At 39.6% G+C, this 15141-nt stretch overlaps 1 protein-coding gene across 2 annotated transcripts in view; it reads left to right on the plus strand.

Moving 5' to 3' along the window:
- Positions 1-15141, plus strand: part of bmpr1ba (bone morphogenetic protein receptor, type IBa) — an 85931-nt gene that overhangs the window by 15197 nt on the left and 55593 nt on the right. Inside the window, exon 2 of one of the 2 annotated variants that reach the window (XM_074671130.1) lies at positions 12515-12585. The exons of the other annotated variant lie outside the window; for it this stretch is intronic. The gene's annotated coding sequence lies outside the window, so the exon portion shown is untranslated. The remainder of the gene's footprint in view (positions 1-12514; positions 12586-15141) is intronic. 2 annotated transcript variants of the gene reach the window in all.

Consider the following 15141-nt stretch of genomic DNA (forward strand, 5'->3'; position numbering starts at 1 on the left):
GGTGTGTTTGTACGGCTGTCAGTTAGCCTGCCTCGATCTCACAGGACTTTCATTTGTGCGTGTGTCGGTTAATTCTACGTGCAGATGAACAAATTATGTCAGTGGGACCAAGTCACTTAATAGAGGAGAGTTAAGTGAGCTGTGTTTCTGAGGCTGAGCTTATAATCACTATCAGATGTTCAGGGGGAGAGAGGAGAAAATGACCGAGTGTGAGACAGAAGAAAGAAAGACAGGAAAAGAGTGGAGGGAAGACAGATGGACAGGGAAATGTAGAAGGCTGCTGATTGCACATGATGAGGAATTCCTATACTCCACTAACAATACATATAAGCCTATGGTGGCCAAACAAACTCATTAATAAAGTTACAGCTCAGTTTTTGTCAACTTGTTCTGTTGAAACCTATTCTTAATTCTACAACATTAAAAATGTACTTTCTCTCTCTCTCTCTCTCTCTGACATTACAGAAAAAGCAAGATGTGATTTTCTGCTTCAATAAAATGTTTGCCATATTTTTACAAATTTCCTGCTTTTCTTTTTCTCATCTGCTCACTGTGCCAGTGAAGAAACTTGTGGGTGGCACTAAGTTTTAGAGCTGAAACGATTCCTCGAATGATTCGAGGTACTCGATTACAAAAAATACTCGAGTAATTTTCACCGCCTCGAGGAATCGTTTAATTTTTAAAAAGATCAAAGAGCAGTATTTCAAATAGAGCTGAGGCCATATTAAGAGAGTTTTCAGACCCTTCAAGCTACCTCATATACAAAATAGCAACTAGCAACAAATCTAGCTTCTTTTCTGGAGTTTGGAGACTAATGGGTCATTCTACGAAACGGTGCCATTTGGGTCCGCAACATTTGATGAGATGTACAAGGCACAAAAAATGTGTCAAAGTGTGTTTACAAATTTTGGTGCTACCAAATAAAGTGCTCTTATTGACATGCTGTATCAGAAAATTCTATTTCTTAAAGAGAAAAATTTTCATTTGAAAAATAACTGCTCTTAAACTAAACAAAAATGTATTTTATCCGATTACTCGATTAATCGATGGGATGGGATGGGATTTCCAGTAGAATACTCGAATACTAAAATATTCGATAGCTGCAGCCCTACTTAGTTTATATATATATATGTGTATATATAAAGGTGTGTTGCAGCAATTGAGTGAGCAGGCTTTACTCGTATCCAGCAAGGCCATGTCCTAATCATTGTCAGATGGCGGACAGAGTCCTCACGTCTGGAGCCATTTACGAGGCCTGCGGCGGCCTGGAGGGGAAAAGAAGGAGGGAAAAATCCAACCAGCGAGGCTGTCCTTTGTTGTCTGAGAACGTGTGAGAAGGGAAACTAGGGAGCAAATGAAGGAGAATTAGTGGTCAGCCAAATGGACTTTATATGTCAAGTATGTGTTTTGTTGAGGCCTGAGATATGTTTGTTTTGGGATGGTTCTTGACTTTAAATTGGCTCATGATTTGCGTGGTTATTGAATGAAAAATACGTTTTATTTCACTTGTAACCCACTGATGTACCTTCATCCAAGTGTAAACAGTTTTACCTATAAATAAAGTCCGTCATGAGGCTCTGTGTGAATGGATCTTGGTGTTGGGGAGCATGTTTTGAACCTCAGCCTTTTGCTAAAAAAGAAAAATTACACTTTCAGTTTCTCTGATCACTCACTCCAAATTATACTTGGCTCCTTCAGTGGGAAAAATGTCCGTCTGCCCAAGATGTTATGGCTGTAGAGCTGTAAAATGCCTGGTGCCAGGAGCTTGACTCAGCTACATATGCTGTTTGACATCTTGTCATTTTAAAATCATGAGAAAAAGAGGCTGAGAAATTAAACATGCACACATAAAACAGTGAAACAATCAGGTTTGTATTCAGTTGTAGGACTCTTTCAGCTGACACAGTCACATATGTGGGTCTCTGCTGGGCGATGTTAAACTCAACAGAAGTGGGTGAAGATTGTCAAATAAAATAAGTGTGATAATCAAAATGCAGCTGGTGAATACCTCAGCAGATTGGCTAAAATAGCCCATGTGGAATCACTCATTTTAAAGACATTTCTATATATTTTATTCTGCCTCGGGGGAGAGTAAATAGTTACAAAAGATTCAACTGTTTCTGCGTCTTACCTTTATTTACTTCTTTTTCCCATCTCTACTTCTACATAAAGGTTGCACTGTTTACTTAGATAGATACTAACAGTGTTTCAGGGTGACTTCTATCTTCCCCGGATCTATGTCAGCACAACTCCCTCTGTGATTCCAAACCTTTTCCTGACCTGAAGCAAATATATATAATTAAGCAATGAAAACTTGTTTGAGCTGTGCCATAGCCGGGCCTTCAGCTGCAGGAAATTAAGGATAATCTGGAGGCTGTGGATGTTTTTGTTGCCACAAGGCGTTCTCAAGGTGAAGTGGCTCTCCTACAAGATTGGTTTTCATCCCGAATGAATTAGTTTTGCATGTTTCTGTCTTCACTGCGCCTTTCTTGTTATCCCTCTCTCTCTGCTGTTCCAAGTCTTTTTCTCTCTCCTGTCTGTGTTCTACCCATCCAAACATCCATCATGTCACATTTTTCATCCAAATACTAATTTGGATGTTTAGACTTCAGTATCAGACAATATTATGTAACTCTCAGATTAAAAAGCAATCAAAAGATTTTACATTATTAAAACAATAAAACAAACTCTGTTGACATGTTGCTACCTTTGTCTAACATTGCACTCTTGAATGATGATGTATTTTTTGTTGGTGTTGCATACATGGTTGCATACCGTTCATTTTGTTGGGTGAAGCTCATTGCCTCAGGTGTAGGGCCGAATCACTGGCTTATACTGAGACCTGTATGTGTAACATATCTGATCATAGACCACAGCTGTCCTTGCATGATTAGGACCTAATGTGCAGAAAAGCTGTAAAATGTGGCACTACTAGCTTGGTCCAGGTTGACCATGCTTTGCTTGGTCAAGCAGCTGCTGGAAATTTTACAATCGATGGGATTGAGTCAAATCGTGTGTAGTTGGTGATGATGACTGTTATGACTGTGCATGCCAATCAATAAATCTTAATTCGTAATTTGTCATTTCACCATAAACATTACATCCATTTGCTTTCCAAAAGCATTAACAGGTCTTGACCATAGACTGTTGAAAACATGGACAAAGGAGGCAGCCACATTTGCTATGACGCTGGCTGTGAGTCTTTCTTCGAGCAGCTACAGGGCGCCCAGTGGTCACGTGACCTGAGCAGTGCCTCTGATTGGAAAATCAAACGACCCTAATAACTTCTGAACCGCAGAGTAAGAAAAAAAATTCACTCACGATACAGTGTGTGTTCCGATAGTGAAATCAGCGTTTTAGACCCAAGACATTTTTTGAACCAGGCTGTAAATATGCTTTTTTAAGGCCATAAGTCTGTTTTTGGGTGGCTGGGTGTGTACGTGACTTTCGGTCTTTCTGCAGCCGGTGTCAAGCGGATCCTCTACAAACAGTGACTTTTAGCGCTTTCGCATAGGCTTCATTTTTACTTGCTGGATGTTGCCCCTTGATCTCGACTTGACAATGTTGTATTAATAACAAAGAGCCAATCTCAAAACAACATGAAGAGACAAACTAGGATATCTACAAAAAAGCTTGGGCAGGAATAGTACCATTGTCTGGGTTGACTGTGAAACCGGACTCGCACCAGATCTGTGTCTATTCCATCTCCACTTCGTTGCCTTCTGAATGTGTGCCTTCTCATGTCATTTGTGCCCCCTCGTCAGCTTACACTGGCTGTGTGAGTCCCCAGAAACCTCAAACCTGTGGACACTGGCCCTGCTTATTATGCTATTTTTGTTGTTGATGTCTTAAAGGTAAATACAATCTGGCAGGAGCACATGATTACCTCTGCCAAGGAGGCTATGTTTTGGGAGTTTGTTTGTCTGTGAAAAACATAACACAAAAAGTAACAAACAGATCTTGATGAAATTTTCAGGAAATGATCAAAATGGGATAAGGAAGAAGTAATTAAATTTTGGAGGTAATTCGGATCACTGTCTGGATCCAGAGATTTTTTTAAGGATTCTTTATCATTGTCAGATAGGGACGGTTTTACCATATGTGATTGTAACTCCACTATAAATGGTCGGATTGCTTTGCAAAACCGTACAAGACAAGGTCACCATGATTTTTGACAGATGTAAAAGTACGATCCAGATCCTGGCAATATTCTTGATACTAAGATCCAGAATAGAGGTCAACCGATATGGGTTTTTTGGGGGCCGATGCCGATGCTTTCCAAATTTGGGCAGCCGATGCCGATATGCATAGCCGATTTTTCCAATTTGATATTAAGGCCAATTGTTAAATAAATATATATTTATCACATTTTTGTGAAACGCAGCAATTTCTGAGCAACTAAAAGAAATCTTTTACAACAAGTCGTGTCCAGTCCTCTGAACATTTATTCAGCTTTCAAAACAATGAAATATTTTGTCTTATTAAACACACAATGTAACAGTGTAAACACATGTAGCAGTAGTAAACATTCACACTCTTCTTAAAATGTCAAAAAAGAAATTTAAACTTATTAATATAATTTGAACAAAAGTATGTAATGTATCCAAGTGGTTCCACAAGTTTGAGGTGCTCATCTTTTTTGTGCCTGATCAAAAATTGTGTCATTTTATACAACGGATCAAAAATCAGCTTTTTAAAAGAAAATACGGCCGATGGCAGATAGAGACAAATGTCCAAATATTGGCCTGATATATCGGCCGGCCGATATATCGGTCTACCTCTAATCCAGAATATAAAATATGTACTGGGTCATCATAATTTTCAACACTGTCAAGTAACAAATTGTCGTACAAACCTGCAACTAACACCAAATTGTAGCAGACAGTCTGCTGAAAGGGAGTATAACATTAAAGTAGGACTAAAGTGTTGTGTGACAATCACAATATGCTTGTTGGAGGTCTGCGCACTCTGAGTGCTTTTCTAGTGTTTTACTTTGAAAGTCAACTCAATGTTTTAATTTTGTTTCAGTGCGCGGCTTCCACTTGCTGCACAAACTGTTGTTTCACTGCTCAGGCATCTGGCAAAAATAGAAATCTTGCCCATCTTATTCAGAGGGCTTTGACCTGTTGGATCCGACACGCAGCCAGAACACTACACAACATATCGACATGAATTGGAACCTATTAGATTCGGCGCTATGACTGAGCAGGTATGAATCTGGTTTGATTTTGCCATTAGACAATAAAATACCTCTCTCTGCAGTTTGTACTATTGGTGGAACTGTTGTGTAGACTACTTTTTAAATGTTTTTAAAATGCACCTTGTGCTCTTCCTTTTACAGTTTTTTGGTTATTCAAGCAAACAATGCGGCTGATACTGAAACATAGCTTACCAGTAAATGTGGCTTTATGGAAGACTTGGTAGTCTCTCCTTTGGTGCGCTGGGGTTTGTTCCTGTGCAAAATTTCTATGCCATAGAGGGACAGCTATCTGATGGCCTGTACAGTTTCAAGTCTAACTCAAGCACTGAAAGAAACAGTGTCGGACTTTCCCCAAACCATGTAAACTAATTAATTGGAGTTAGGCCTCACTTCGTTATCGGCCATAATTACATAAGAAGGAACTTCTAAACATAGCTCCTGTTTAGCTGCTCAGTTACAGAGCAGCCACAAGATCACACTGGTCAACATGATTCTCAGATTCGTTGTTGTGATTTCTTGTAATTCCAAATTCAGGGTATCAGATAACTTAATTTTCCTTGTCCCTCTCCTCTCTCCTTGTGCACATTCTTTAGGATTTAGTCAGACCGAGGGGCAGGTAAGAGGGCCTCACATATTGAATGTTCTAGAGGAGGAGTGAGTGGGTCCACTGTATGGAAAGGCTTTACACAGGCAGCTGGGAGCTATGCTTGATATGAAACCAAAGGAGCAAGTTTAAAAGTTAACATGCTTATACTGAGAGGATCAGGGCCCTGATCTTCTTTTTTCACTTATGTTGATGTTTTGAGATGTGTTTAGTCAAATATCCTCTGACAAACTGTTGGCTGCTGAAGTGTGAACAAAGTCAGAGGGGACATCTTGACCTTATACAACTGTGTGAACTCGAGTTCCCTTGGGTGCAACTCAAAGTTAAAAACATTTCACTTTGTCCCTGACTTCAGACACGAGGGCCTAATTTTCTAGATCCACTCAGGAGGAGCATGTGATTTCACTAAGAGCCCACCGTGCTGTGGTGTTGGGTTCATCTGTTTGATGTTTTTTGTGTTAATAAAATGTGAAAAAAAAACATGTCAGAAGGAGGAAGGATACCTGATTAAAGGAGGGCTCAGAAAACAGTTGGTGTGCTTCAGGTTTCAGCCATCTTTGATCTTCCAAAGGCGCAGGTCCATCCATCAACCTTCTCTTGCAAGCAAAGGCGCAGTTTCACAGCTCATTTAACATGAGAGGACACCTCAGAATCCAAGAAGCACATTTTTACTGACCTTTTGTGTGCAGTTGCATTTTTGTTCAGAAATGCTCCAAAGGAACAAAGAAAAAGGAAAAGAAAACAGCCACTGACTGTGTTTATTTTCTGTGCTACATCACATTTAACCTGCTAAACGACGCGCGTTTCAGCTTCGCAGTATGGAGGTGAAAAAAGGTTCCAGAGCGAACAGGCGGAAAAGATTCAGTAACCTGGCAGGTAAATAGATTTGTTCCTTGTTTTAAGGCTACAGGTAGTGAAGGTGCACACAGAGAAGTCTATAAGGCCAGTAATGAGTCATGTCCTTAAAAAGGCTGCTCTGGATCTCAGACACCTCCTAAAGTTCACACAGCAGTGACCATAACACACATACACACACTCACAGGCACAGCTCTAACCTGTTCATGACTCCATACTGTACTTCACACCTCTGGGGGTGTTTTCAGGGGAAACACATCGCACCAAGCACCGACGTCAGAGTGTCAGTCAAACTTGTGCAAACACAGTCAACTTCTTCTGGCAGGTGTAGCCTGCAGGGGTGGTCTGTACACACTTTGACTGACAGGATGCACATTTGGTGGGCCTTTTTGCGGACTGTCATCAGGTAGCAGAATCAGCAGGAATGTTTTCAGAAACAACATCTACTAGAGAGCTCAAAGCTGCAAACGGACCGTTCATCCAACAACTGCAGGGACATTAAAACGGGAAACAGAAGTTAAATCTGAAAGTTTGCCTTTCAGAGATAACATCTTCCATCTGTGCTGGAAACCTCGTATCTAAATTCCATCAAAAATCTTAGAGCAGAGGGGAAAAGTTCAGCTGAGGTCAGGCATAATGCAAAGTATAGTTGCCTGGATTTTATCGGTGTTGGCAAGGGTTCATCTGAGAGAATGAAGCTCCCTGTTTTGTGCTGCTGGCGCTGATATTGCCATTGTCTCAAAAGTAGACCACTGGAGTGTTTTTCATTAAAGAAACATAAAATAAAGAGAAGAACAGCCTTTACTCCGGGTTTGACTCCTGACTTTGTAAATCTTGAATCAGACTCGTTGGAGTACATGTTTGCACTTAAAGCAGTATGTATTCTGCCCTCTTGGTATAATTTCCCCTCAGGGATCAACAAAGTATATCTGATTCTGATTCTGATAATGCCCTACTACCTCGATACAAACAGGCACAGATGACAGGTGGCATCTCATAGCATGGTGCAGCTATAAGTACTTTGCATACAGTACATTTCCTGTCATCGATAATTAACTTATACTGTTTCTGCTATCGTCATCTCTTAAGTATAATAATGTTCAGCTGTTAAATTGAATTAACCATCCTGGCAGTAGGAAGTGATGGGGTAGACTATGGTCTGAGTAGGATAGTTTTCATTGTAATGTAATCCAGCAGAGTCAATGTAAATACAGTTACAGAGCTGCTGCTGGCTGTGAAATATAAACCTCACGTATCGTGTACTCAGAGGAACAAAGAAAAAAAAAACATAGAAAGAATATACATTACACTGTCGACAAAAAACAACTTGTGGTAACTCAAAATTTAAAGCTACCTGTTTCTTCTTGTATGCCACACTCGGCCTCCTTTTGAGTCCTGTTTATTTGAGTTTAGATTAGTTTTGGTTTAGGTTCGTGATCTCTGTGTGGTTTCTCATTGGAGGGCATCAGGCACTCTGCCAGGCAAATGTATATTTTAAAAAGATTGCTGCTGAGCACTTTTTTTTATATCATGTGGGTGGGGTGCATGTGTGTGTTCCTGTCTGTGTGTGAACATGTGTGAGTAGTGTCCAACAGCAGTGCCTCAGAGCCATATACTGTGTGAGTGTGTCAGCTAAAAGGCCAAGCTCACTGAGTGATTGCCACATTACCGGTAAGTATGAATCAATCTTCTGTTCAGACATTTGGCTATTTACGGGCTCACATGAATTTGATCATGTGTTTTCTTTTAATGGTTTTCTAGGATTAAGTCAAACATCTATAGCAGTACTGTTTGAGTGGACAGCAGTGGAGAAGGGAAGGCTGAGAGGTATGGGAGCTTGTAGAGCAGCAAGACATTAGGATAGAGCTCTTAAAACATTCCTTATTGGACGATTATTGATCACATCATGTTAAATTCTGTTACCCTGAGGTGGAGTGAGCAGAAAAGTTTTTTAAAGGTTATCCCTCCACATAGGAAATTCTTTTGTCAACAGGACCAATAATCTTCATAGACCTGCACACAAAGAGGATGGGAAAATGTTCATTAGAATTCTGGCTACTCGCATACAACATGTACTTGTGGAAAGACCTCAGTTAAAGTTTTTTATTTTCCTCAACTGGAATTAGGACTTGATACATTACTGCAGTTGGTTACCTCTTTTTGAAAACTTTAAGGGGGCACTGTAATACTGCGGCCAGACAGGACGCAAATTTAAATGCGTAGGCCTGTAACGCGCTGCGAGAACACCCGAGGCTGGGTGCTGGACTATTTTGCCAAGCTGAGGGGCTGACGCGTGTCACTGTGCAGGTGGAGTAGAGAGCCCGCTCATTTACCCGAAAGCCCGAAAGAGCATCTGAAAATCAATGAGCTATGGTTTCAAAATCATGACAGGAGAGTGTGTGAGAGCCTTGGAGGTCACGATCAAGGCCTGCAGCCTCTCCCTGGTAATCCACCTCCACCGGCCCTGCCTGGCTGTTCCCTGCGATCTCATCCTCGACCACCCTGACCCATGTTTAGGTCTCCCTGGGGATTATAAAGGGGTCGCGGAAAGAGAGGACCGCAGGGAACTTCCATCTTTTCCCTGGCTCTGCCCCTGCCCCGCTCCTTCCTCCTCTCTATCTGGCTCCTCCATCTTTTACGACAAAACCCCACTGTTGAAAACACTGTCGGACTCAGTGATGACCCGTGCAGGCAAATCCAGGTGGAAATGGATATTTACAGAACTTACCTTCAAAACCTGTCTCCTCAGCGACTTTCAAGCCTGCTCTTTTTTTTCCGGTCTCTGTACACGTCATATCGTATAACTCTGGATGATGACACCCCACACAGATTATTTTCTCCTACATCTTCCAGCAGGGTTGGAGCAGGTGGTGGTTCCCCCCCAATGTCATCAAATCAATGACATCATGGGGGAATGTCATCTCTGATTGGCTGCCGCATCACATCCTCAAGCTAATTCGTGTTGAAAGTTCAATTTTCAACTCAAGCAAAGAGGCGTCTTTCTCAAACGCGCCGGAGTGAATCAGCGTCTAAACGCGTCTTTGCATTGACTTTGTATGCAATCTCAACGTAAATTTGCTTCCGGCATGGCCGTACCATAAAACAACACAAGGCCCACAGAGTATAAAAAGTTTCTACCAGGACTGAGACGTATGCTACATTTGGTGACTAAATTTGAGATTCATTAACATTCTAATTGTTTTTTGAACTTCAAGGATCCTTGCTTCTTGCACAACAGTGTACGTAGACCTACCAGAATTCATTGCCTTCAGCATCACCACCTGTCAACACCATCTGTCATAAAAAGTTCCCACAGTGAAAAGAATAAATGTCTCTATAAAATATGTGCTATCCTGAAAGAGAAAAACACTTTGATAGACCCAAAGTAAAACGCTTTCCTGGGTCCATCTGTGTCTACTTGTGTTCCCACTGCAGGCTGGCTCTCACTTGGAGTCATCCTACCTGTCAGTGTTTTTATTGGCTTTTTGTGGGGCATAGAGAGAAATGACAGTTTGTAGGAACTCAGTGAAAGAAGGGATTTAGGCAGTAATCCGCCTCACTGATCCTTTTTACAAACAACCAACTGTCTGGCACACCGCCTGGCTCTCGCCACGACACGCCTGCTTTTGATACCTGAGGGCTGTAAAGTAAACTGACACCTGCAGTGGCATTTTCAGCTTGCTGCATACCTGAGATCAGACGGGAGGTAGATCGAGGATATTTCACTCAGTTGCTAAAATCTCTTTTTTTCTTTTTTTCAGGTGAGCTGGGGTGGTTACCTCAAGGCTTAATGCACACCATACTGTAGCCTTTAGGTTTCTAATATTAATGAGATGCTTGTGATGGGCTTTCTCTTTGTCTTTTCGGTGCCACTGTTGGACGAAGTACTTAACTTGAAACACGCCATCTTGCCTCTGCAGCATTTATTATGTTAGATAAACAAAGAGTGATTCCTGTGGTTCTCATTAGATTGGAACCCTGTTGATGTCATCTGCATAGAACATTATTTCTATTCATGCTTACATTTACTTTTTATTTATTTATTTATTTATTTTTTACCAGTGTTAGTGAAGTCTGTCGTGAAACAAATACTCTTGGTGTCAATAGTAAAGGAACTGTCTAAAGATGTGTTTACAAAATAAATCATGCTCTATAAAACTCCCATTACTCTTACACTCAAGCATATTCGATAGTAGGGATGCACGATATTGGATTTTTGCCGATATCCGATATGCTGATATATCAAAACCCCTTTTGGCTGATACCGATAATCACAAGTTTGTTTGTTTTTTTCACTGTAAAGAAAGCTAAGTCTAGCCTGTACTGGAATTTATATGTTACTCTTATTGTGACGGTCTTATTTGTTTAAGAAACACACATAAAACAAGACAAAAAACATTTGATTTTACCATAAATAAGAAATGTATTATTTTTTCAAGACATTCATTATTGAAATACAGAAAAATAATTTCTTTAGATCACATGAACTTTAAATGTACAATGCATTTTTTAACATAACTAAGTTGCATTTGATTATTTTAGAGCTACTGTAACAACCTGGTGACAGACACAGAGCTCTGCAGTGCAAATAAATGAAGTGCTACATTTTATTTAAGGAGCTTATTTTTCAGATGGAAAATAATAATAATCCTAACTGAATAGCACCTAATCGGCTGTGCCTATCGGCTGATACCGATAAACGTGTTTTTAAGCTTTTATCAGCCGATACTGATATTGTGCTGATAATATCGTGCTTCCCTATTCAATTGTAAATATAATGTCAGTCTTGTTCATCATCTTTAATTTTAAGATAAAGCAATCACCAAGTTGGTCTATAGTTTTTATAAATCTGTGCCTTTTTCAAAAGGTTCACTGAATTTTAAACATTTGTGCCCAGTTGTGGTTATTCAGGCATGGAGAATGTTGGTTTGCTGTGGTGCTGTTAGCTGAAAAACATGTGATTCTGGGATTTTTTTCACCCTCTGCCACTACCACAAGGCAATGTCGTTCTCTTTGTCAGTTACTGAATGGCACCTTTTATATGGATAAAATGTGGCACGTTTAATTTCTTTTTCCACAAGTTGTGGTTTGTGGGACGTATTAAAGTTGGTAAAGCTTTGATTTATGGACAATCTGGCCTTTTTAACACCTAATATGAATCAACCTCTTTGTTTAACATTGGTTCTGACTATGGGGGATAAAGCATGCAGAAAAGGCCACAGAAAGACACACAAAGTCAGCTGGACACACACATAACCACACACATCCATACATGCATGAGGCTAGAGTGGTTTATTGGGTGGCAATAAAAAGAAACGCTGTGTGAAATGAATCCAGAGTGAGTTACAGTGTTTTGGACGGCATGTTTTCTTAGAGATGAAGAAATAGACCCGCCTAGAGTGTCATGTTTGTATAAAGACTTTTTATTTGACTTTAATTTTCCAGCTCTACAGGTGGGAATCCAAACGACCTGACCCTCAAATCACAAGTTCTGTTTAAGTGTCCTCGGCATACAATAAATCTATGGCCTCTTTTTAACGACTTAATCTATGCATCAGAAAAAGTTTTAACAAACACAAAAAGGAGTAATGACCTTCTAGCTGAAAGATATGCTTTAGCTGAGGATCTTCTATGAATTTGTTGAAACAAGACACCATTGTGGCATCTCTTACTGTTAGTCTGAAACACAACAGGTGTTCATGGTAACCCAAACTGGGGTACACAGTCTGTACTCAGGGAATAATGCTCAGTGTTTATATGAAATTCTTGAGTTCACAACCCTGATATCTTTACATTTAATGTCCCCCAGAGTCTTTTTATACCTCCTGACTGTGTTTTCTTGTGTGTGCACACAGGGACTGAAAAGCTGTGTGGCCAGCACCATCTGTAAAAGCTGAACTTTGCTTGGAACAACACTCATTTAAAGGTGAGAGTCAATGTAATCATTCTATCAACCAGTCCCGTCAGCGTGATGCATATCAGCGGGATTAGATAAAGTAACTGTGTAGGATCAGTCCAGCTAACCCTTAAACTTGAGGATAAATCAAGTGAAAACTGTTGCACTTAAAATATCTCACTACTTTCTCAGCAAGTCCTTGATTTTATGGCCGATGAAGCAAACCAAAATATCTTACAGTGTGAAGATTGAGTGTGTTTGAGAAGAAGACAGCAGTGAAAAGAGTCAGTTTCATGTTTTGTGTTTCTCTGAAATCCAAACTTTCTATGAGCTACATAAACAGAGAAACTGTATACTTCATAAATTACTGTATATTTGACTCGTCCAAAATACTTAACTCATGCTGTAAAGGAGGCTTTGTCATCAGAGTGTTTTGCTGCATAGTCATGGTCCAGTCATGTAAACACGAGGCATATGTTGATAAAATGTTGGATAAGTACTTTTCTTTGGTGTACATCTTTTTAAGAGTGCAGTTTTGTAAACTTTTGTGAATGGAAACTGAAGCCTCTCTTTTTTAAAATAGTTGCATTGACAGCTGCCTGGGGGCTTTGCAGTGAGTACAAACATGTTTAATGATTATCAAATGACAACACATCAAGTGCATAAACCCTGCAGAAATTGCTGATGTTGAAATATTCATCAAAGGACTAGTGCGAAAGCCTGCAGCTCTCAGAGTATCCTGGAGTGAGGCTGTCTGCAAAAACCAATAAATCTCTTCAGGTTCCATGTCAGTTACATCCAGTATGTTGCATTTTTCACGGTAAAGTTAACATTTTTCCTGTCTGATTCAAAAATTGTTTCCACCACAATGTATATCAAATTTCCTCACCAATGCCAATGGAGAAATATATATTTTTTCGTTTTTGTATTTTAGGAAATAGCTGTGCAATAGTGTTTTGCTTTTGGCCTAAACTTTTTTTTGCTGTTAACATGAAGTTTAGCTTTTATTAGAAGTCAGCTTTGCTACAACTCACAGCAAGATACCCTCTTGGTTTTATTTCTTAAACAGAGCTGAGAAATGTCTGTGCATAAATGGCAGGAAATAGCTCCACAGCTCAGCTGATGTCTGCATAAGTAAACATATTTTTTTATCAGTGCATATTTTCTCTATTGAAATCATGGATCCCATTAAGCAAAAGGAAGCAGGTGCTGTTCACATTCACATTTGGATGTTTTAAATAAGGACCACACCTCAGCTAGCAGCTTAGAAAACTTATGTGAAGGAGATGGCGCCTTGGTAGCAGAGTGAGGTTCTTAGAGATCAACACATCAGTGAGAAGTGTTTTGGCTGATCATGTTTTGTGTCACATCATGTGTTACCCAATAAGATTATGAAGACTTACTTACGGTACTTACTTTCTTATTCTATACAGTTATAAATGCTTTTCTTCATCAATAATTCTAAATAAAGTTACTCAGCAGTGGAACAAATGTATATGTAATGTATGAAAAAAAACAAGCAGAAGTAAGAGAAAAATAAGAAGCTGGGTTAGTGTAAAAAGTAGGGCTGGGACAATATGCTATTTTCACGATTCGATTCTGTTACGATGCTTGGGGTGCCAATTCGATTTGAATTGCGATTCTTCAACATTTACAATTTTTGCGATTTTTAGTTTGCTCTTTTAACACCAGACCATGCAAAAAAGTTAAATGATGACGATAATGTCTACAGACTATGTCAGGAGCCATATTTTCCCATAAAATGCACATCACATGAGTTAGAGAGAAACATTTCACCCTCTGCTGGTGAAAACTGGTAACTCTTTTCCAATCCAGTTTATACACAAAGACTGAAATTGAGAATTTGAATTTGGAAAAAAAAAGGCAATGTTTTGACGAAGAATCCCAATTTTGATATTGTCAAACAAAAAATAACGATACATTGATTTTCAATTTTTTCTACCACCTTTAGTAAAAAGTAGTTTGGGCAATGAGACTGATTATAGAGACAATGACATTGAGAGACAGCAAAAAATGTGTATTGCTACAGAAAACAAATATAACTGTGAAGTTGTTTTTTTACATGAAAGTAAGAGCAGCACTGTACAAAATTAGTATGCATCTTGGGTCAGTAACATTGTGCATAATGCTTGAAAGTGCTGTAGATAGATACCTGGTATAATAATTAGAGATGGGAATTGGAAACAGGTTCCTGTTGAGAATCGATAAGAAATGTTTCAATTCATCGATATCATTAGCCTTTGTGCTTAACGATTCCCTTATCAATTCTTTACTTTGTGCCGGAGCTGCCGGGCTTTACGTCGACTAGTCTGCTGCAGCTGTCTTGGCTTAGCAGTTAGAAAACGTTTCCCAAGAAAACTGATTCAGGATTTTCAGCTTGAAGTTTTACTGAAGACCTGACTTCATAAAGAAATGTACATTACTCTCTCAGGAGATTCATATTCAGAACATTCAAAATAGTAGAAATCACCTTATTTATCAAAATAACAAAATAGCGCAAGCTTGATGCTAACGAATATGGGGAACTACAGTGATATGCTGGCAGTTAGCATACATCAGTATAAC

Source organism: Halichoeres trimaculatus, unplaced genomic scaffold, assembly GCF_033239565.1.
Source record: "Halichoeres trimaculatus isolate MK-OKI-2021-1 unplaced genomic scaffold, fHalTri1.1 fHalTri1_scaffold_5, whole genome shotgun sequence".
Classification (NCBI taxonomy): domain Eukaryota; kingdom Metazoa; phylum Chordata; class Actinopteri; order Labriformes; family Labridae; genus Halichoeres; species Halichoeres trimaculatus.